This window comes from Dipodomys merriami, unplaced genomic scaffold (assembly GCF_024711535.1).
Source record: "Dipodomys merriami isolate MVZ:Mamm:240054 unplaced genomic scaffold, mDipMer1.0.p SCAF_20, whole genome shotgun sequence".
Taxonomy (NCBI): domain Eukaryota; kingdom Metazoa; phylum Chordata; class Mammalia; order Rodentia; family Heteromyidae; genus Dipodomys; species Dipodomys merriami.
Genome location: NW_027203382.1, coordinates 17,768,320 through 17,794,369, shown reverse-complemented (window position 1 = coordinate 17,794,369; position 26,050 = coordinate 17,768,320).

The following is a 26,050-nucleotide window of genomic DNA, read 5'->3' as shown; positions in this document are numbered from 1 at the left end:
CTTAGCCCACCTGTTTATTGGACAGTTGTTTCTTTGAGAATTTGTTGTTGGGGGATTTAGTTTTTTGAGTTCCAGATATATTTTAGATATGAGACCCTTGTCCATTGTATAGCTAGTGAAGATCTTCTCCCCATCCATGGACTTTCTATTGATCTTGCTAGCTATGTCCTTTGCCATGCAGAAGCTCTGCAGCTTCATGCAATCCCATTTGTCCAACCTTTCTTTCATTTGTTGTGTTTCTGGGTCTCTACTGAGAAAATTTTGGCCTGTGCCTAGGAGACCTAGGGTGTCTCTTATGCCTTCCTGTAATGTTTTCAGGTTGTCTGCTTTGACTTTGAGGTCTTAGATCCATTTGGAGTTGATTCTAGTGAAAAAAAAATGCTCAACCTCTCTAGCCATAAAAGAAATGCAAATCAAAACAACATTGAAATTCCAACTCAACCCAGTTGGAATGGCTATAATCAAGAAATCTAGTAACAACAGATGCTGGAAGGGATGTGGCCAGAAGGGAACCCTACTGCATTGTTGGTGGGATTGTAAACTTGTTCAACCATTTTGGAAAGCAGTATGGAGGTTCCTCAAAAGACTACACATAGAGCTCCCCTATGACCCAGCAATCCTACTTTTGGGATATATCCAAATGATCACAAACATGACCATACTAAAGCTACCGGCACAACTATGTTTATTGTGATATATATATATATATATATATATATATATATATATATATATATATGTGTGTATATATATATATATATATATGCAATGGAATTCTATGTCTCTATCAGAAAGAATGATATTGTCCCATTTGTTAGAAATGGAAAAACTTGGAAAAAATTAAATTAAGTGAAGGAAGCCAGGCCCAAAGAAACATAAGTCCCATGATTTTCCTTATTTGCAATAACTAGTACATGTCTGGGACAAGCAGCAAAGGCCAACAGCTATGTACATATGACCAGATAAGATGATGCTAAGAAAAATGAATCACAAGATAGGGACACAAGTGTTTTTATTTTCATTTTTTGCTATTGTTCCTAATGTATTTATAATGTAACATGTGATTTTTGATTCTTTGTATATTCCTCCCCCACTGTATAACCCCTGTTTTCACTGTGTTGATGTTGGTACCCTCATCTTGTATATACACTCTCTAGCTTGGGGAAGGGAAGGGAAAAACAAAATGCTTAAATAGGGATACAGGTTGACCCATTGTAACAATGCTATGTATAAGACACTATGTTGCAATTTAGGCAGGGGAGGTAGGGAGAAGTGTAGTTGGGAAGGTAGGGAGGGAAGGGATGGTAGGGAAAAAACAAAGGAGGTGGTAACAATGCTTGATAGGAAATGTACTCATTACCTTACGTATGTAACTGTAACCCCTCTGTACAGTATTTTTACAATAAAATCATATTAAAAATAAAGAATGAGTAAATCCCTGGGCGCCAGTGGCTCATTCCTGTAATCCTAGCTACTCAGGAGGTTGAGATCTATGGATCATGGTTCAAAGCTAGCAGCCCTGGAAGGAAAATCCATGAGACTTGATTATCTTCCTTTATTGGACATGGTCTGCTGGGTTTTAACAATGAATAATTATAGCCAGGTGTTATGTGTTACACACTTGAATCACCAATCTGTGGCTGGCATGCAACACATCACTAGATATCATCTCAAAAAAGCAAAAACAAAAAACAAAAAAACAAAAAAACACAAACTAAAACAAAGATCATTAAGTATTGTAAGTGTACTGATTGACTTAAAATGCCAATCTAAAATATTGTGAACAATATAAGTATTTTCATTGTGTTGTTGCACACCAAATCTCAGAAAATAAGTTTACAGCAGAAATAAGCTAGAATATATAATCAAAGTAGCTTGTTAGGCTAATGAAAATGGAACAGGTAAAAACTGATACGCATTCTTGAGGAGGGCCAAGAGGAATAGAGAATGATAGAAAGTAAATAATGAAGTATAAGAAAATCACAACACTTTGAAGTGATTATTTTTGAAAACAAAAACAAAAGCCAAGGTTGGGGAAGTGGGAGCAATGGAAAGCAAAGAGGGCTGAATCAGATCACTTATACTTGCATAACATGTACAAGGATGAAAATGCACATAAAATTAAAATGAAACTCATTATTTTGATATTAAATAAAAAGCCTTCAAAGACAACAAAAGTAGAGTCATCAACTGAGAGACAAATAGTGCAACAGATGCTTCTGCTAAAGGCCTTAGAAGTGGGATAAACAAATGAGACATACATGCACGCCATAAGAGAAACAGTAGCACATTTATAAAAACAGCCCCAAATCTTTCTTAGAATTTCAAATTTGAAAAGATTTACCAACTATCACAGAAGCATATGGATTGTGTTAGTCCAGGTACAGGAGAAGACTTCTCACCTCATGACATCCACAGGGCAGAATGAACGGCAGACTAGGGAAAAGGAATGCCTTTCAAAGGCATCTTCCTAATGACCAATTTCCTCCAACTGGCCCCGCTGCCAAGTTGTCATCAATTCCCCATCACTTGTCTAGCAAGGGTTTCATACATTGATTAGGTCAGAGACCTCAAGATATGTTCTTTTTTTTGTGGGGGGGGGGTCCAGTCGTGGGGCCTGAACTCTGGGCCTGGGCTCTGTCCCTCAGCTCTTCAGCTCAAGGCTAGTGCTCTACCGCTTGTGCCACAGTACCATTTCCGGCTTTTTTCTTTGCTTATGTGATGCTGAGGAATCGAACCCAGGGCCTCATGCATGCAAGGCAAGCACTTTACCACTGAGCCACCTTCCCAGCCCAAGATAAGTTCTTACCTTTAATAGTTTACCTAGAAGTTGTGAATGCATGAGTCTTTTGGAGTTCAGTCTATAACCAAACCATAGCAGTGATGTATTGATTTAATCTTGTTTTAATGGCTAAAATTAAGGACTGAAAATATCCATTGTTGATAAGTCTGTGGCAAAGTAGGAGTTGTAGTTTATTGTTGTTAAATGTGGAAAATGATTTTAAAAAATAAAGTGTGGTGTGTGTGTGTGTGTGTGTGTGTGTGTGTGTGTGTGTGTGTGTGTGTGTGTGTGTGTGTGTGTGTGTGTGTGTGTGTGTGTGTGTGTATCCTAGGGCTTGAATTCAGATCTAGGCATTGTCCCTGAGTTTCATTTGATAAAGCTAGCATTCTACCACTTGAGCTACAGCTCCACTTTCAGGTTTTTCAGAATAGTTTATTGGAAATGAGTCTCACAGAGGCTTCCATCAGAAAGTTTGACACCACTCCATTTAAAAGGAAATGAAAAGACTTGGAAAAAAAAATCATACTGAGTGAGGGAAGCCTGACCCAAAGAAACATAGGTCCCATGGCTTCCCTAATTTGCAATAATTACAATATTTAGCATCATCTAGGATAAAGATAAGAATAGCTCAATAGTTACGTACATATGACCAGGTAAGATGATGCTAAGTGAAATGAACTCCTAGACAAGGACACAAGAAGTTTTACTTCCTTGTTGTTTTTAATGCATTATGTGATTTCTTGATTCTTTTGTGTGTTCTTCCCTCTATGGTTAATCCCCTATTGATTTTGGTACCCTGGCATTGTACATATGTTTATCTGAATTAGATAAGAGAAGGGGAAAAACAGAATGATGAGAAAACGACAAGGAGGGAAACAATGCAATATTGATTTTGACAAGACAATATGTTGGAAATGATCTGTACAACTTGTTGGGAGGATTGAAAGGGAGGTAAAATAGGAGAAAAATGAAGGAAGGAGTAACACGTTTGATAAGAAATATCCTTATTACCTCACTTATATAACTGTAACTCTTCTGTATATCACCTTAACAATAAAATAATAATAATACAAACAATAAAATAATAATAATACAGATAATAATAATAACAATAATAAAGAGTCTTACAGACTTTTCTGTCCAGGCTGATTTCGAATCATGATTCTCAGATATAGGCCTCATATGGAGCTAGGATCAAAGATGTGAGCCACCAGTGCCCAGCTGATATAAATCATTTTTGAAAAATATTTATTATAAAATTAAACATACATCTAGTTTGATAGTAAATTTCCCACTGAAATTGATTATTCAAGGAAGTGAAAATATCTCCACAAAATGCATGTAACTGAATAAGTAGCTTCATTCAAAAAAACACAAACAATATATGTCCACAAAAATACATATACACATACATATAAGTAGGTTTATTCGAAAGAATAAGAAAAAATATAAGTACTTCCATTCAAAAAAACATAAATTGGAAATAATCTGTGTGTCCACTATCAGATTCAAAAACAAAACTATGGCATATTCATAGACTAAAATATTATGAAGCAAAAATTCAAGAAAATGCTGGCTCACACACTTCAAAATATGAACTGAGTAGAAGGAACTAGTAACAGAGAAGTACATATAAATACGTTTATATGGTATTATGAAATAGACAAAGACAAAGTAAAGTTTAAACACAAACATATGTATATATATATATATATAAATAATAATAGTTTCTTAAAATAGTCCAAGTGCAGACTCTTAGAAGCTGTTATGATATCTAACATGGCAAGAGAGACTTTAAAGACACAAATAGATTAATAATACTATAGATACAATGAAAACAGGAGAAAGGTAGAAAACAAATGTCAGAAATTTGATTCAATGACAGAGTCAATGTTGAAAGTCACAAATCTGGGTGGTAAAGTTTTACAACTTTGGTAGGGGGAAGGAGGGAGGATGATTGGGTAGTGGGGGGGGATGGGAAGGGTTGGGAAGGAGAAACAAAGGAGGAGGCTACAATGCTTGATAAGACATGTAGTCATTATCTTACCCATGTAATTGTAACCCCTCTGTACAGTATTTTCACAATAAAAAAAAAAAGAAAAAAAAAAGAATCCGGGTGGATGAGGTAGAGCACTGAGGCTATATATAACTTTAGGTTTCATCCTCAAAACTGAAGAAGAGAAAAAGAAAGTGAAGAAACAAATTAAAATACCACAGAAAATTCAAGAATTTGTCTTATAGAAGCTGGAAAGACAAAAAAATGCATTGTCCTCTGGAGTTTCCAGAGGGAACCAACTTTGTCCAAACATTGTAAGGTTCATTTCAGCATTATGAAATTCTATTGGCTAATGAACTTAGTTTTTTGATTCTGTTAAGTATAGTTATGTGTTTCAGTTACAAGCTACATGACAAAATCATTCCTATCTGGATGAAAAAAAACTTTCAAAAGTCACTCAAGTATAGAATACAAACTGTTTATTTAATTTCATAATTTTCATGCAATAAAGATTATTTTCAAGTACAAAAATAATTCTGCATGTTCTCTATGGACAATATTCTCTTAGTCTGTGATATCTAAAGCTACATGAATTAGCCATATGTAACAATTAAGCACTTGAAACTTCTCAAGAAGTATTTTGTGCTGTGTGGACACTGGACTTAAATTATATCCTAATTAATATTCATGATGATTTCAGGTTAAAATTGCATTTTATGAATATTGGGTTAAGTAATATTTATTATTAAAAATGAGGAAAGAATTCACATTTGATTTTTTTTTCAGTATAGAAGAGAAGAAAATAATAGGACATTCCAGGCAAGGAAGACTTCCTAAGTCAGAAATGAGAAGTGGAAAACGTTTGCTGAGTGCTGCAATAATAATACATGATGAAGATTAGTTATGCACACTGGGAGTGATGATAAGTAATCAAATGTCATCAAATTGTTTAAAGCAGTAGGAATTCCCAGAACCTTAGAAAAACCCAAATTCAAATGTAAGCATAAGTGCTTCACCATGCCAAATTTAAAGGCCACTGTCATTACTATGGCTTATATTTTATGTCATTTGAGATGCTGTTCCATTTTCAGTGATAGATTACAAAGTTAATGTCTTCCATTATCACAGATAAGGTATCAATTGTTTATGGAATTTATGATTTTTGCAGTTTCCTGTTTAGTCCCTTCATCGGGGGTGCGAATTGCTTACCAGATCCCTTTCTTTTGTAAATAAGCAAGATTGATTTCATGGAAATTACTTATTCCTCAGCTTCTCAAAGGCTATTTTTATTTCTTAAATTATATTTATTATTTTAAATATGTCTATAGCTATATATGTAAAATTTATTTAAAATATTAACTTTGAAATAGTCATTTACTGTTGTTAACCAATTAGCAATGTCCGAAAAAGTGTTTGAAACTCAAAAGGTACAAGTTGCTATTTTTTAAATCCCCTCTTCAATTTGTCTCTAGTTGAATGTATCTCTCTCCCTAGAAGAAATCAGTGCTACTATTGCTCTATTTGTGTTTCCAGAGTTATAGTAGTACATATGCAAGTATATGCATATTCTTTTCTTGTACAAGTGGACTCATATTTATTCATGTGATCCTAAATTTTACTTTTATTTCTTACCAGTTTAACTACCAAGATTTGATGAACTGCAGTCCACAGATCAAATCATAGCCTCTTTTTGTTTTACTGGAAGCAAGCCACAGTGTTTTTTATGGCTCCTTTCATGCTGTAGTAGCAAAGTTGCATAGCTATACAAACACCTTATGGCCCCCAAAGCCTAAAATATCTACTCTCTGTCCCTTTACAAATAAAAAATAATCTAGCTATTCACTTATTTTGAAGACATTTTGTTGCCTGTTTGTATGGACACTCACGGACACACATATGGTTGAGAGAGACAAGAGAGAGAGAAAAGGGAAAGAAGAAAGTAGAAGATTGTGTTTGATGTGTGTGTGTGTGTGTGTGTGTGTGTGTGTGTGTGTGTGTGTGTATTTTAACATATTTCTCCCTTCCTACTTAAATATCAGAGGATACTGCTTAGCTTTATAGCACTCATATTTATTGGTTTGACTTATTCGTTGTAGTCATGGTCTTACAATAAATAAAAACCAGTAATTATTTTTTAGTGAGTTAGTTACCATTCTTTCTTTGTCTAGATCTTTACATTCTAAGATATCACATAAGAGCTACACTATCTCAAAGCTTGAATATTTATATACCAAAAGCCAAATGAATTCATGCATCATTGAAATAATTTTTCTTTTTCTATATTCTGCTAATATAATATACTGCATTGAATGAGTTGTGAATTTTCAGATACTGAAACTCATGAGTCAAATTACACTTGCTTGTGGTATATTATTTTTTCCATTTGATGAGGCCTTCAGATTGCTATTATCACTGACTATTTTTGCATCTTCTTGTAAAAAGCAGATGGTTTCCTTCTCATGTTTTTGTTGGTTTAGTTATTTCCTTAATACTGATATCACAAGAAGAAGAAAGTGTGAAAGTGCCCACTCTTATTTTGAAAGAGTTTGAGAAGGGGGGAGGGGGGAGGATTGGGAGGGGATTGGGGGGGGAGGCTGGGAAGGGATGTGAAGGGTAAACAAAGGAGGAGGCTGCAATGCTTGATAAGAAATGTATGTATTATCCTACCCATGTAATTGTAATCCCTCTGTACAGTATGTTCACACAAAAAAAAATTAAATTAAAAAAAAAAAGAGTTTGAGAAGAATTGGTTTCATTTTGTTTTCACATTTTCTCACAACACCTATATAGCCCAGACCTGGGGTTTGAATTCAGGGCCTGGGTATTGTTCCTAAACTTTTGTTCTCACAGCTAGCACTCTATCATGTGAGCCACTTGACTTCATTGGAGATAGGAATTTCATGGACTTTCCTGCCCATACTGCCATGAAACTGGGATCCTCACATCTTCTGAGTAGCTTCCTAAATAGCTAAAATTATAGCTGTGAGCTAACACATGTGGCACAAGTGCCAATTTTTATTAGCATATATCACTTATATAGAAAGAGATTTCATTGTGATATTTACCTACTTGAATATAATGTAGTTTAATCAAATGTATCTCCTCTATAAGCCTTTTCTTGCTTACATGTTAACCCTTATTTGTTGGTGCTATTATGTTATTTTCATTATACATTGTGGTTCTGTATTTTTCACTCCTCTCTCATAGCTTTCTTCATTGTCCATTTCTCATCAGCTGTTTTCTCCCCACAGTACTGTATTCATAATCATGTAGTACTACTATTACTATTGTTGCTGCTGTTGTTGTTGTTAATATCCAGATTCTGCGTATGAGTTTTGTGTTACTGTTCCTGAGAAACAGGTAGAAATTGCCAATGATATACTTTGGTCATAAGATTTTTGTTAGTGGGAAGTTTTGTGATTACTGACTGGTTCAATCTCTTTAACTATTTGTCTTTAGGCAGTTGGAAAGTTTATGTGTATATAGAAAATATATCCATTTCATTAGGGTTATCCAATATGGTGGTGGTGAATACTTTTGCATAGTAATTTTGTTATATAATCCTCTTTACTTGTATATGGTTGGTAAAAGTGTCCTCATGTCCATTATTGGCTTATTTATTTATTCATTTATATTTATTATATAATAGCAGTACTAGATTTTTACTTTTTAATTTTTTTTTATTTTTGGTCAGTCGTGGGGCTTGAATTCTGGGCTTGGGTGCTGTCCCTGTGCTCTTCAGCTCAAGGCAAACACTCTACCGCTTGAGCCACAGAGCCACTTCTGGTTTTCTAGTGGTTTATTGGAGATAAGAGTCTCATGGACTTTCCGGCCCGGGCTGGCTTTGAACCTCAAACCTCAGATCTCAGCCTCCTGAGTAGCTAGGATTATAGGCATGAGCCACTGGCGCCTGGCTGGATTTTTAATTATGAGCTTTTCATTTGCTGGGCTGAAACTCTTTACTTGAGCGTCTCTTACAGCCTGTTATAGGCTTTATTTATTTTTTAATCAGATTTTACTTCTCTTTCCTGGTCAAGACTCATATCTTGATTCTTACTGTTGTACCTCCAACTAGCTAGCATCTGATCCCAGGCTGGATCCTCAATGTTCATTTTAGTAATTTGGATTTCCCTTTTAATTTCTGTTCAGAGCAAGTAGGTTTTTTCAGATGTATATATATATATATATATATATATATATACACATATATTTCCAAAAGACCTTGTTTAATTGATTAGAACTTTCTATGCATAAATATCACATTAGTTTGTGATTTTATGCATGTTTCTGATATAGTTTTGTTGTTCTCTCTAGTTTCTCATAACTTAATGTGAAAATCAATTTATTGATTTTGAGAAAGGTTTTAGGTGTACATATGATAAATTTTTATTTCTTTTTGATGAATTGACTCCATTTTATTATATAATATTTTTCCTTATATCTTTTTGTGTGTGTATTTTTTATTGTAAAAATGCTGTACAGAGGGTTACAGTTACATGAGCAAGATAATGAGTATGGTTCCTATTGAGCATTGTTGTCTCCTCCTTTGTTCTTCCCCTACCATCCCTTCCCTCCATCCTCCACAGCTACCCACCCCTCCACCCCTGCCAAAGTTGTAAAGTTCATTTTCAACATAGTGTTTTGTACATATCATTGTTACAATGGATCAACCTGTATCCTTATTTCAGCATTTTGTTTTTGCCCTTCCCCTCCACTTTCCTGGTATTTTATAGCAGATTAACACATATGAACACATTTTAGATAGAAAGTTAGAAAGTAGGCAGACAGACAGACAGATAGATAGATAGATAGATAGATAGATTTTTGGAAACTGGAATTCATATATAGCCCATGTTGGTCTCAAGTTTGTGGTCATCCTGTCATAGGATCCTCAATGCTAAGCATAAAGTTGTTGGTCTAATAATAGTATAATCTGATATTATTATACCTATCCCAGCTTTCTTTTGTTTACTATCTTTTTGAAATGTACTATCACTTTTCAATTTTAAATAATTTGTGTCTTTGATTTAAGAGTATCTTTATATACACTATAGAGTTGTGTCATATTTAATCCATTCTGCCAGTATTAGCCTTTATGTTTCAGGAGTTATTTAATTTGCTTTTAATGAAATCACCAATGTGGATGGATTTATATCTGTTGTTTTACAATGTGGCTAAGTTTCTCCACTGTGATCTTCTTTATATCAGAGATACATTTTAGTGCATCAATTCAATTCCTTTCTAGCTACTTTTTACCAATATTGCATGGATATTATTTTTAGCATGAAAATATTTTATTAAATCATAATTTGCAATAAGCCAGTTCAAATGAAGACAAGTTACTTTTACTAGTACAAAAAATTTTTGTTCTTGTTTAGGTTTGTTATATCATTATGCTGTTCTTATCATCAATTACAGAAATATATACATACATTGTGTCCATCACTATAGATATATCTTTCAAGTTTTATATATTGGTACTTTAAGTAACATTGATCTTTGTACTTAACTTTTTAGAATTTTCTTATTTGTTTATAAGAGCATTTTTATATTTAGCAAACATTTGAACCTACAGACTCCCTGTCCTTATATTCTCTCCTTACTGTCTTACTTCCAATTACTTGTTCTAATTCTGTGTATCCTTAATATACTATATATTGTGTTAGATGTGTGTGTGTATATATATACATATATATATATATATAGTGTTTGTGTGTATGTGTGTGTGTGTGTGTGTGTGTGTATGTGTGTGTGTGTGCCATATTGGTCCTAAGATTGAATTAAAGGCCTAATCACTATTTCTGAGGTTTCCTGCTCAAGGCTACTACTCTACCAAAAATGGAGCCACATTTCTGGCTCTTTTTGGTAGTTAATTGGAGATAAGAGTTTTATGAGTTTTCCTTCCCAGGCTGGCTTTGAACTGAAATCCTCATATCTCAGCTTCCTGCATACCTAGGATGACAGGCATGAACTATCAGTGTCCAGCAAATATATATTTTTTAAAATCACTATGTTTTTCCTCCATCCCTTTGAATACATAATTAAATCTTTAGCAAAATTGCTAAGCCATTGACTGCATCTGAGTGAATCAATCTATTATGTTTTTGCTTCATTTTCTATTACTTGAGACATTAGAAATATTCTTGTGTTGGAGAAAAATGCCAACTATTATCTTCTCTTTCCTTTTGTTAATTTAACACACTTTGTGTTGTTTGATCATTTAATACCTGTATTCTTAAACCTGAAGTTTCTATAAAGGTCATTTACTGGTAGGTTGGTGATCTTCCCACACAATGATAGTAGAAGTAGTTCCTATTTCAGTACTGATTTATATTGGTGATTTGAGTGCTTTGACATGAATACTGTCTTCTCTCTTTCTCTATAAGCCTTGTATAACCAAAATTTGAAGTAGTTTTCTTCAGGCCTGTTTTTTTTAGAAGTTTGAACACTCAATCTTTGTTTCAGGCATCAACTTGGCTGTGAGCAAGCCTTGCATAAGGACATTTTCCCCTAATATCCTGAGGAGGAAATTCATGCTGGGTTGATCTATTTGCTTCCAGAACATAGGTAGGGAAGTTTTCAGACACTTTCAACTCACCCAACAAACCAATACTCATTGTTACCGAAGTTGTTTCACAGACAGGTGACCATTTCATAAATCTAAATATGTACCTTCTTGTTTTACCATTAAATACTACTTTCATTAATACAGAAATAGCAGAGTGTATAAACATTAAACTATAAACATCAATAACATCATTAAATATCACTATGGAAATCATGATAAGTTTTCCAATTTTCCTATATCCATTCTTTGAATAGCTATACCAAGATGGTGAAACATGAAAATACAACATTCTATGATCTCTCTTTTGAATGAAATACAGATTGAATGAAACTCATTGATTAAGTATTTTGTTCACTTAGATCAGAGTTAATGGCTGTAGCATGGTTTACAAAAGAAGTAAAACTTAATATCCATCCTGTATATCATGTTAATGTGTTTATTACTAGGTATCCTCAATACTTTCACATACTTTCTATGAAAGTGACTTTTTAGATCTAATCTGTGTGTATTGTTGCCTGATATTCAATCCAAACTTCACTGAGCTGTGGCATTTCCCCTACAAATTTCATGATTTTGTCAAATTTGAATTTCTTCCTATTCCATTTTCTTAGTGTTAGTTTATTATCTTTATACTTAGTGAAGTATACACAAAGTAAAAAAAACTGTCCAAATGAACAATGTGTGATTTGGAATCATATCTCATCTTTCAGGAAAATATATGCTTGACCCTTGGAAATGCTGCTGTGAATTACACAGATGAATAAAGTCTTGTCAATTTATGAAAGTTTATCTTTTGCTATCCCTAATGTTATTATATTTTAATAATTGTTTATGAACATTTAAATATATCTTTAAGCAAATATGCATTTCAAATCATGTAAATGTGATCTTTAGAACCAATGTAAAACTTAAAATAATGTTTAAATAATTACATGCAAATGTAATAAAATAATTTATTTCCTAGGAATTTGGGAGAAACAGAATATTTATAATTTTGTGGTTTAGTCATTATTGCCAGTGATAAATGAATATAAACATTATACTAATATATATGAGTAGAAATTTGAAAAAAAGCACACACACTCCATTATATGTTTTCTTCCATCTTATTTATTCTAAAGAGTGACATTTTCCTAAGATACTAAATGTTCTTCCAAAATAGTTTCAATTAAGTCTTTATGTACTGTACTACGCAAATAAATAAAATGAAAATTTACTGGATTAATTTATTTCCTAGTTCACCCTAATTTGGTGAACATAAACCAAGCAACAATATCAGCAGCAATAGAATTTTCCATCCCTTTCTTACCAGCTCTCTAGAGATACATCCTTTCCAAATGCTATAATCATTTCTGAGTGATTTTTTTAAGATATGCTAAGAAAATATTCTCTATTACTCAAAGATTCTCTTTTTCATAACCTGAATTTTTCTCAAAATAATTTTGGCATGAAGGTCAAAGAGTTACTCCCCAAATACTCTGAAATTACCACTTTTTCTACTGTTACCAACACATCATAGCTATTGCTCACAGTGTGGCCAGTATATATATTCTAGCATACAAGAAGTTAAATATGAATCACATAGCTAATGCCATGTTTTCTGCTGCACAATATGTTCTACCTCCATGCTGTAGTTCCATTTTGTGTGTTAGTCATTTCTTGCACATGAATAGAAAACATTTTCAACTTATACAAAGTTATACTAGATTAGACTTTATTCTAAGAGACCTGTTTGGGAACAACAATGAATGACAGGTAGCATTCAGTCGCTGATCTCACATGTCTGAATCAACCTAAGTATCATATATCTTGTTTCTGTACAGGCTTCTGTCATATTACCCTACTAGTTCACTAAACATGCTCATTTCTCATTGTCATATCTTAGTCTGGAACTACGTACTGGCCGGATAAATGACCTACTGGTTTAATAGAAATTCTTGGAAGAAAGTTTTGTATTATTGAGCAAAAAATAAAAGGGTCATTGGGCCCAAATATGTTTGGCAATTTTATGTTAAAAGTAGAGTAGAGAGGTAGTATCTGAAAAGTTGTTTGGATAAGTGTTTATTTTAAATTGTTTTGGTATGTTTTTCTCTTAAAATGGTTACAAATAGAGAATAAAACAGGTGTATTACCAACTATAAAAATAGGAGATGAATATGTTCAATATACATATGTATATGTGTATAGGAATGTTATGCCACTCATAATTTGAACAATTAGTAAGTGCTAAGGAAAAGGGTAAAAGTACAGAAAATGATTTGAAAACATGTAATATCAATCTATCTAAATTATATGAATGCTAAGTAAAATTACTTCCTATTTTGGCTAATTACCATTGTGTTTATTTTATATTTTATTATATTTTAAATAAGTTTTTATTGTAAAAATACTGTACAAAGGGGTTACAGTTATATGAGCAAGGTAATGAGTACATTTCGTATCAAACATTGTTACCTTCTCCTTTGTTTTTTCCCCTATCATCCCTTCCCTCACACCTCCACAACTACACTCCCCACTCCCCGCCCCATGGCCCGCTTAAATTGTAAAGTTCTTTTTTCAGCGTAGTGTATTCTACATCTCATTGTTGCAATGGGTCAACCTGTATCCCTATTTAAACATTTTTCAGAAAGGATGGCATTGCTCCATTTGTTAGGAAATGGAAAGACTTGGAATATACATATACATACTTACAATTAGAATGTATTATTGGGAAAGTAACTGTGGATGGTAAGTAGAAAGAGTTATTCAGACAGCAGTACAATGATACTGTTTTCCAGTCTCTGAAAATAACTGCCTTGACTGTAAAATGAAAACTAAGATATATAATTAGAAATCACTGACACATTCCCAGAAGGTAATGTTTCTTCTTAGGGACAGAAGTCACTTTGTAATATAAACCTATTATTTTACAAATGTGTCTGAATAGACAATCTAGTCCAGCTCCAGTAGATGACCTCAAATAACACATTTAATTAAATGCTTCAAATGTGGTGCTCTGAGGACTTGTAAAATATAGAAAGTTAAATACTAAAAACCAATGCCTGTCCACACCATTGGATATTAGTGGTCCTGGCTTTGAGTGACTGATCTAAGTCAGCACCTTGACAGATAAATTATATTTGTTTAATTTAAATGGCATTTGCCATACTGACTTTTGTTTCAAATTGGTTTGAGGTTAATTGGGAAGATATGAAAAATTATTCAGGCTAAAATTGCTACTGCTTTAAACAATAATTGTTCCTTTAATAGCTTTAATTTAGAGTTTCTCTACTTTTTTCTGATAGACTGAGTCATGTATATTATTCAATGAAGTAAATACTCATAATAATAACCTGATTTTACAATTTTATAGGGCTAAGAATTTCAGCACAGTTAAAATTAAAAGATTTTGAATTCTATCTACTGGAAAAGGCCTTTTACATCTCACTAATTGATGCCATTATGTGAAAAGGGAAATAGAAGTGTAGGTCTTATCAGCAACTTTTAATTTGCAAGTTTGTTATGACCTTCAAAACCATCTCACACTAAATATCATCTCAGTTTTCCTGAATACACAGAGCCTTTCCTTTTTATAGAGATAACAATGAATCCCAGGCTTTGTAACTTATAGCGCAGCAATTAAGGCCACACACATTGTGTTTGCAGATTTTAAGTAATTGCTGAAGTACTTGGAACATTTCTGTAGAGGATTAGCCTAGTTTATCAAGCAGTGACTGCTGTGGAGGAAATGAGTAGAAATATCTTTCAGCTAAGGAGTGTTCTCTCCTCTACTAAAAAGGCATAGATGTGCTAAATGCAATGATTTACTATAGTACAACGAATTTCTGTTTTGTAGTTCAATACAGCTCCCTAAGTGGGAATCATCAAGGAAACCTACGAGGCGAGGGTCACTGCATCCTACTGCATCTCTTCCCTACATTCACTTTTCTCAGTTCTAAAATCCAGGTTACATATACCCTTAATTTATAGTTAGCATATGAATTGAGTGTTAAATCTGGAGCATCAGAAGTTCACCTTGAAGTAATCCTGACTGTTCAGATAGCAAAGACTAGTATATGTCATGTGCTAAATGTGCTACTATTTATTTTAAATAGTATCTTTTTCCGATTGTATGTAAATTATTTTCATGTATGTATATATTTTTCTAATTATCATTAAAAATTTGCTAATAGACAAAAACATTTTGTAACTATAACATGAATGTTTCCTGTCCTTATAACTTTTATTAACTTCCTATACAACCTAGAGCTCAGTCCTAGCTTTGGGAATTCATTTATGAACATGACTAGTGAATAGATTTGCTACAAAAACTCCAGAGATCTCAAGACTGCAAACCTTATAATCAAAGGCATAAAGGGAACCCTGAGGATAGATAATATTTTTATAAGCGCAACTAGAGTTCTTTAAAGCTACTTGTGTGAGTTCAGATGCCATTTTAAAATGAATATAAGCAAAAGAGAATTGGACAAATTAAAAAATATGTTGTCTATAGATATTAATTCTAATAAGAATTTCTACACCCATTGAAAGGTTAAATGTTATATATATATGTTTCTCTATTCAAGGATTTAGATTGGTTATATTAATCATGCTCAGCTTTAGAAAGCAAATATGAATTAAAATTCTTAGTAATTCTATTAGCTATTAGAATTACTAATAGAATTCCTTTTTTAGAATTAATATTTCTTTAAGGTCTTTTCAGGTTTGTATTTCTTGATTCATAGTCAAAAGTCAAAAGTGGAAAAAAAAACATTTTTGACTTGGGAAATAGTAATGTTTTCTAGTTGGTGCAGCTTTCAAAATTATGGACTATTTCATTTTTTTGAACATATTTTTGGCCTTTTAAGAGAGGAATTTTACCTAGTAATCCAGTTAAATATACAATGACTAAAAAACCATTAAAATATCAGTGAGATATTTGTTCAATCTCTTCCTCAATGTTGAAATTCCCTACATTCAGAAACACTAATTTATATTTTATTGAGATAACATATTTCTTTTTAGTTTCAATCTGAGTACATGTGCTCATTGCATTTCTGTCTCTGAGCTATCACAAAAAAAAACCCAAAACCATAAACACAAACAGAAAAGAATCAGATCAAATTACTTTTGTAATGAACATGTAGTCAGGCATTGGTTCATGCCTGTAGTACTAGCTAATGTGTCAGATCTTGAGAAATGCCATTCAAAGCCAACCTGAGCACGAACATTCATGAGATTCTTAATCTCAATTAATCTCTAAAAGACTGGATGTAGAGCTGTAGCTCATGTGGTAGAGTACTAGCTTTGGTCAAAAGGAACTCAGGGATAGCTCTCAGGTACTGAGTTCAAGTCAGGACCTGCACACACATACACACACACACACACACACACACACACACACACACACACACACACACACACACACACACACACACACACACACGGCAGCAAATTCATCCTGGCAGCAGACATAAGGTCATTGCCTCTTCTATGCTGCAGGAAAAGGACCCTTATAGCTCACAGGGGGAGGGGGGAAAGCTGTAGTGAAATTGTCCAGGTACTATATGATGAATACACTTAATAAAACAAGGATCCATGGATTGAATGTGTAACGTAGGGGGATATTCCTACAGAAGGGGAAAACTACACCACCAGCTGTGCAACTCAATATCCTGCGAATAATGTATTTCAAACACAGTGCCCATTCTTATGTAGCCAAGAAATTTAAAGACCACGCAGTAAGGCTAACATTTCCAGTATATGTTCATACCCTTATATTAATATAGGGCATTTATCATTTGGATGTTTAAAAATATACCAAACAAGGACAAATAAGCTTGATCATCTAGTTGGACCATGTTAATCTGTATCCACATAAGTTTATTTACAGTCAGATATATATATATATATATATATATATATATATATATATATATATATATATATATATATATATATAGTTACTTGTCTTAAGAAAACTTGATTTCATGAAAATGCAGAATATTTATGTTTGCACATAGTAACAATCAGATGGTACAATAAAAAGCTCAGTTCTATATAAGAGAAAATAAATTAATTAGATTTAGAAACCACAGAAAATGATACCAAGATGTAAACAAGCAACATTCAAATACAAAATTTCTGAAAAGGGCAAACAAACATTCAGTCAAAGAAAGAGGAGACATTAACAAAAAAGACAATGCTCTTGGATAGGCAGCTTTGTATAATGTGAGATGATTGCAGTACTCCATATTAATTATGTCTCCAACACAGTAAACTGTACAGTTTTGCTCAAGACACTGAAAATTGACTTTGAAATGTATTACGCAAAAGTATCCTGGGAGCCATAACATAAGTACATCAGAAGAGGTCTAAACCATATTGCATATTAAAGTGAATTAAGAAGTCACAGCATCTCCAAGGTGGTAGAGTAGAAGGTCTTTGGATATTTTCCACAATAATAGTAATTTTGTAGTCATCTGAGAGTAATAGTATCTTTGTGGATCTTCGAGACTTAGGCAATTATGATCCTGTATAACCCAGACCTAGGAGGAATCTTTTGAATTTGTAGCTTCATTTTCAGGGCAGCCTAACCACTGTGCCTCTGATTCCAGATCTACCCCCCCAACCCTCATAAGTTAGTAATAACTCATTTGGTCTTTTTTTAAACATTTTTATTTTATTGTAAAGGTGCTGTACATAGGGGTTACAGTTACATGAGTAAGGCAATGAGTACAATTCTTGTCAAGCATCGTTACACCTTCTTTTCTTGTTCTCCCACTATCCCTTCCCTCCTTTAACCTCCCTCCCTCCTTCTCTGCCGCCCCCTAAGTTGTAAAGTTCGTTTCCAATATACCGTCTTGTGGGTATCATTGTTGCATTGGGTCATCCTGTGTCATTCAGTCTTCATCCTGCCACCAAACTATCTGACAAGGCCCAGAAAAGAGTCACATCCACTTGTTTTGCATAAGAGGCCACAAACCGTGCATCTAGTGAAATCTAAAATTTCCCTGAAACTCACTTCTAGATTCTCTGATTTGTGATGTGAAAGTAGGTTGCATTAAACCAGGATCCAGAAGGAGACAGATGCAATTAATTGCTGAAGAAAATTTTTTGGCTTTAGTTCTGAAGCAAGTCTTACTTCCCAATTATATATTCTCTCAATGGCCAACTGAGAGAATCTTGTGAAGAAGGACCTTCTGGGACAACCACTTGTGTTATTGCAGAGATAGGCCTACAGAATAGGGGTTTCAGTTGTAGAACTGGAGCCAGGTTTGTGATTTGATTCCAGTACTTCTCAACAATAGTTCCTGCCCAGGAATGCATCAAGTGATTCATTGGAAAAACTATCTGGAGCAAAAAGTCAGCAATATTGTCTATGCATATAACAAAATGCCCACTGCCTGTGACTCCTGAAGCTGAAAATTATCCCAGCACACACCCAGTAACCAAGGTCCTAGAATTATTTCATTCTACTCAGGAATCTAACCCAAGAAGGTGTTTATTTTCCTAAATCAGTCTGTAGAGAAGTAATCCTTTCTCAAATGCACAAACAATGCATAAGTTTGAAAGAACTTCTAAAACATAGAAGTGTGTCTATTTGAGGTAAAATAAACCTTAAAAAAGTAAGCAAGGAAGCAAAGAAATGTAATGAAAATAACAAGACATAAGAACATTAGAGACAAAAAGAAGCTAACCCAGGGAACTTGTTAACTAAAAGCAACAAATAGGTCTGATGTGGAATGTGATTTGATCAAACCAACTTTAGGAATAAATTTTCTCAATTAATAAACATTTAAAAATCACTTGAAATGTGTTAGGGTTTTAGTGAGTTTAACTATCCTTATCTTTAGATATTCACTGCTGCTAATGAGAATGTTGTAAGATGTTTCTTTAAAATACTGACGCAAAAAAGGCTGGAAGCAGACAAAAATTAGTAACCATTGGCATGTGTCTAATCTGTGTGTTCAGTATATAAATGGATCATTTTGCTAACGTTTTCCTTCCTTGCATTTGAACAGTTCCATGAGAAAACAAAAGTGTTCATATTCAGGCACCATCAACTGGGCTGCTGAGTCATGTGACAGTCATTTGAGGCTAGAGTTGAAGATGGAAACAAGGGATCTCACATACCAACAGAATATGCCTCTGTTATGAAAAGTACAAACAAGTCAGTGAGAAAGCACTTTACTGTCCTTCTAGATGTATGAAGGAATTAAATAGAAACATACCAAAGAACGATTATTCTAAAAAGACAGCCAAGGTGAGGGAGGAGGGTAGGATCATTGTTAAAATAAAATTAAAAAATATTTTTGATTTGTAATATGGCACTATAACAATAACTTCAGAAGTGATTAGACCATGGATGGAGATCTGTGTTTGAATGTATGTAGAAGGTGAAAATTTTCTGTAGAAAGGGGAGATAGATTATAATAGGTTTAATGGATGTCATTTTATGGATATTGGAAAAGTGATTGGTAGGAAATTTGCTGTGAGGTATGAAAGTGTGTGTGTGTGTGTGTGTGTGTGTGTGTGTGTGTGTGTGTGTGTGTGTGTGTGTGTGTGTGTGTGTGTGCATAATGTGTCCTAGTACGAGAAAGAAAGAAAGATGGGGAAGGAAGGAAGGAAGGAAGGAAGGAAGGAAGGAAGGAAGGAAGGAAGGAAGGAAGGAAGGAAGGAAGGAAAAAAGGGAGGAAGGGAAGGAGGGAGGGAAGGAGGAAAGAAGAAGAATGAAAAAGGGAAGGAAATAGGGAAGAGAAAGGAAAGAAAGGGAAAGAAAAGAAAAAAACTAGAGTAGTATCACTAAGTAGACAACAATCTGTACAGTTGCTCGCTGCTTATAAGAATCAGGCCAAAAAATTTTTACATTCTTACTCTTTACCTTCCTCAAATGCAAACTGAGAAATCATGGAAGAATAGATAACAACCCAGAAGACAACTTCTCTGGGAAAGAGGTGCTTAGTTTCTCTTACTTCAAATATTTATTCTGCATCAATAATCAGAGCACTTCTTCCTGGATGGTTTCCCATGAAATTCAGGAATGGAAGATTCCTTCTCTATTGTACAGTTTGATTTCACAGACATGAGAGTAACCAAATACTATCCAACATACACTGAAATAAAATATTTATACTTAGACTTTATGGTACACAGTGCCTTCTCCAAAACTTACAAATATATTACTATACAATGAAACACTTCAAATATAAAGAGAATTCAGTGCCTCAAAACTAAACATATTTTACTATATATATTCTCTTGTATACAATCTACAAAGTTGTATAACAAACTTATTGACACTTTTGTTTCCAGAATGGCACCACTGTTGTTCATGTGTGTCCTGGCTGACAGGCTGCTGACATGTGTTCCCATAATGGGTATGAATGGCAAATGGAACACAATATTCCATTGGCAAGTGAATATTGACTATTCAGTGCTTAGAAAACAATGTTTTCCCATTGGAAATCTTCTCTCTATAAGCTATAATGCCATAACAATTTTTTATGTATTCTTCTAAATCTGATGATTAAACAATGAAACAATAAAACATAAAATACAAAACACAAAATAAAAGTGCAATGAAACAAAATAAAACATTTTCTTTCAGTGTAACCATCCCTTTAGAGATCAGATAATTAGAAAGTGGGGCACAGTCTATATGGAAATATGCTATGCTTGACTCTTTCTGCTTGTCTGGCTTTAATGGAAGAATGTAAGTATCCCATTATACTAGTGCTGTTTTGAACAGGAACATGGTTCTAAGAGATTGGAATCAGTTTTGCATACTATTCTTTTATTTTCCTCTGTAGCATGTTGTATGACTTGGATATCCACTCAAAACTATCCTCATCTGGATATAGGTATGGGAAACAACCACACATACACACACACACACACACCACAAACACACACACCATCCACGCACACACACACACACACACACACACACACACACACACACACACACACACACACACACCCCTACCCTTTTCCATGATAAGGTTGAATTTCTTTCTTTCCCAGTCATCTTGATATCACCATGAATTTGAGGCTAACACACTTCCTTTACAAGTCCTAGAAGTTTGGGATGTGGGAGTATTGTCCCATGTTTTCATGATGCAAGTGATCTCATAGTAATACAGTGCAATCAGAAATGCCATTTAGCAAAAGTCCTGCTACTTTATTATCTTTGTTATTCAAAGATAATTCATGAAATATATTGCTTTCTTTTGACCCCACAGTACTATCAATTATACTTCCTTCATTTTAGATATGTATGTTATTATTTTCTCTTTCTCATTTTTGATATTTATCATTTTAACACTAAAATGAGTGAGTTATTCTCCATTCTCTAATAATTCCTGCAGCAAGCTTCTCAAATAGAATTCTGAATAAGAACATTTAAATGAGAAGTCTTTTTAAGACAATCTCTGTCAGGGTGATTATTACCTAGAAGTATCTCCCACTAATGAATGATGTCAAATTTTCTTCTAGCAGATATACATTTCTGAAGAAGCTTACACTAGAGAAAGAGAATGAGAGAGGAAGTCAGAACAATATTTAAGAATGAAGATATAATATTACAAATTCTACAGAATTTTATCTTAATTTTGTAAATAGTAAAATCTATGAAAGCAACAGAAATTTAATCAGCCACACTGAAGTACAGGGGCTACTTATATCAACGTTACCAGAAGAGATTGTAAAATAAAGGAGATAAAACACAAGTTAACTGGGAGCCGGTGGCTCATGCCTTTAATCCTAGCTGCTCAGGAGGCTGAGATCTGACTATTGAGGTTCAAAGCCAGGCAGGGCAGGAAAGACCGTGAGACTCTTATCTCCAATTAACCACTCAGAAAACCGGAAATGGTGCTGTGGCTCAAGTGGTAGAGCACTAGCCTTGAGTTGAAGAGCTCAGGGACAGCACCCAGGCCCAGAGTTAAAGCCCCAGGACCAACCAAAAGAAAAAAAAAGCCTACAAGTTAATGATATAATCAAAGCATTTTAAATACTAACAAAAAATTAATCCAATAAAAGTGATAAATATAAAGACAAACTGAACCAAATTGATGAATACGAGTAGATATGGATGAAAAGGAAATTAACAAGTGATCATATAAATTGATAGAATATGCCATATATAAAAAGAATAACAAAAAACACTCATGCTGGCATAGGCAGACAATACAGAATCCTTTGAGAAATGCCCACCTGTGCATGATCTGAAAGTGAAAAATAAAGATATATGCTTAGGAATAGAAGATATGGTTAAAGAGATCTACAATCTACCAACACAAAATCTCACAGACTTGGTGGCTTCTATAACAGAATTTATCTTCCTTAAAGTTCTGGACAAGGTGCCGGCAGGGTTGAATTCTTCAGAGGACTGTTACTGTCTTGAATGCTTTCACATTCTTGCAGTTCCCTCACATGGGATTTTCTTTGGGTGTGATCATCCTGGTGTCCTTGTTTTATTCCTTAAGGGCTCTTTTCCACTGCATTAGGGTTTTACGGGACAACACCTATGACTTCATTTAACCTTATTATGTCCTTAAAAGTTCTTCATTTAAATATTTTCTCAGTGCCTATCAGTTTCCATAAATAAATTTTAGGGGACACAATTAAATCCATAGCAAACTGCCCAAATTTGTGAGCATGCAACAAATGGTAACATATTCAAATGCAAAGAAATTGTCATATCAATGGAATAAAGTTTCTAGTGAAAAGAAAAAAATGTTAGCTATATGCAATATAGAAATCAAATACTATAGTACTTAAAAAACAGTTTAATAAAAAGTGCAGAATGATGAGAAATAATATACTAAATAAATTAAAGCTCATGAGCCATACTCTTATAAATAAAATTCATAAATTAACAAAATCATATCACAAAATAATCTTTAACTAGATAACATTCATGGAACAAATGTTCATATATTTCAAAACATACTATTAAATGCAGAGCAAAAATTGGGTGGTCGATATGAAAGGCAAATAACACACATCAGAATTTAGTAATAGCTGTAATAAATAAATATGTATTTAGAAATATATGCAAATCTTAAAGACATTATCTATAAGTTAATTTACATACACAAAATTCTGTGTATGACAACTTTGTGAATTTTTAAATATTATAATTTAAAAAGTATATGTGGGTTATTTACAGAAATTACAAGACACTAATGCATTTTAGCAACATTGAAAACTGAACAAGTAGAGACTGTTTTATGAGTACATTACCATTAACCTAGAAATAAATTCTTCAAATATTTAGAAATAAAGGTATTTCAAAATTGCAAATAGGTTAAAATAAAGAAAGTCACAGTGGCAAGTAGAAAATGTTTTTAGATAAATGATAAAAACAAAAAATGCTGCAAATCAAACTTCTGATCAATGACTGAAGCTAAAGTTAAAAAAAAGTTTATGAATCTAACTTAATGTATTAAGGCAGATTAAATGATATGAAAAAAAGAACAATTTTAGGACCAGGTGCCAGTGGTCCATGCCTATAATCTTAGCTACTCAGGAGGCTGAGATCTGAGAATAGCAGTTCAAAGCCAGCAGGGGCAAGAAAGTCCATGGGACTTTTATTTCCAACCACCAGAAAACCAGAAATGGCACGCCAAGTGGTAGAGTGCTAGCCTTGAGTTGAAGAGCTGAGGGACAGTGCCCAGACCCAGAGTTCAAGCTCAACAACCGACAAAAAAAAGAACAATTTTAGGAAAACAATAATATAGAAGGAAAGACAAATGACAAAAAAATATGAATGAAGTGGGAAAAAATAAGCAACATAAAATACTGGTGGGAGGATAAGGAAAGAACAAAGGAGATAAAGAGACAGAGGAGGAGGAGAAAAATAAAACCAATTAGACTGCAAGAAGAAAAAATTCTACAATATTTTATATTAAGTAAACTATTTTAAAACTAAATCTTAAAGTATATGTTAAAGTGAAATTTTATTCTTTCAGAAAAATTCAAAATATTTAAAAATGATTACAGAAAAAAGAAAACATTTTGAGAAAGAAAAATTGTGCACCACCATTATAGTATTCATCTACAGACTGTAATATACTGTAATATATTAAGAATCCCAGTACCAGGAAGATTAAGATTTAATGTACAATAACAATTGGATTTGTTTTAATGTTGTAATTTTGAAATACTTCAAAAAACTTTTAGTATTACAAATTGGTAGCATATTAAATACAAGAGAAAAACCAGCTCAATTAATAGATGCACAGATTTTTAAATATAATAATCATGTATAAAATTTCAAAACTATAAGATAAGAAAGATGTGAGAACTTCATTAATCAGCTAGAATTGTCTATAAGAAAGTAACCTCAAAATTGTTATAGTGAAAAACTTGAAATTTTTTCTTCCTAAGGGGAAAGAAAACAATCTTGTTCTCATTCAACTATTTGTTTTAACACTGAATTGGTATTACTGATCAGTAAATAATTAGGAAGAACAAATTATTCACAGAAAAATATGTTTATTTTCAGATACCATAATTACATGCATAAAACCAGAATAATTAAGTTTAGAAGGTTTCTTTGTGGAGTCTGTGAACTCTTCAAATATATTATCTCACTTGTAAATAGAAATGATTTGCCTTCTTAAATCTGTTTATTTCTTCCTTCTGCCTAATTGTTCTAACTAGGAATCCTGTCACCGTATTAAGCAAGAGTGGAGAATGTAGATATCCTTGTCATACTTGCCATAGGGGAAATGATTAAGTTTTTTTTTCCTTTTTAATATAACTTTGGTTGTAGGTGTGTTGTACATAACTCTTATTATGTTAAGTTCCTTTCCATGTTTTATAAGACTATCATACGATTACATGAACTTTGTCAAAGACAGGGTTGAGATGAGCATATGTAGTTTGTTCTTGGTTTTATTGATGTGATGTGTTATATTTATTGAATGATATATGTTGAAGCATCCATGGATCCCTTGGATAAAAACAACTTGGAAATTCTTTTGTACAACTACTTAAAGACAATAATTTATAAAAACTTGATCATGGTATATGTACAAAATTCAAGAAATGATGGTGATAATATAGTGATCATTATAGCTAGAATAATAACTGAAAATTGGGAAATGCACAAGCAAAACCTGTTCTAAAGAGACTAAGAACAATTAAAGATACCACTTTAACAGTTGGTTTGTGAGACTCTCAAATATGAGCTCTTGGCTATTCTAACTCCAGATCAGCCAGCTAACACCCTCTGGTGCCTCTTCCAATGTAAAAAGGTGAGACATCATGTTAAATTAAAGATTTCAGGGGAGCTTGTCTCTTCTCAAATTATCAAAGTTAAACATCAAAGAAGGAACAAAAGTGACACCAGTTGTAATTAGAAGCTTTTCTTGAGTGAGCGTGGTAAAAAATCAATTAGAGCCTTTCTAACATTAGAAGTGAAATGAGGTAGTCACAGTGAATGTCATGGCTGCTGCAAAGAAAGCAAATTACATGGGATTGTATATAAAAGATCAAGGATTAGCCCAATATACTTTCTCCATGAGATGGGTTGATAAAGCAGAAAGAGATGAGAATACCCAATGTCTTCAGGATATTATCTACTTTCTAGGTATCTCTTTTGAATATCATCATGACTATTTTTATCAGTGCTATTATTTTTTTTCTCTATGCAGCTTTATTGCATCAATGTGTTAAAAACAGTGAAATGATTTTCCCAGTATTCCTGTTGCTATTC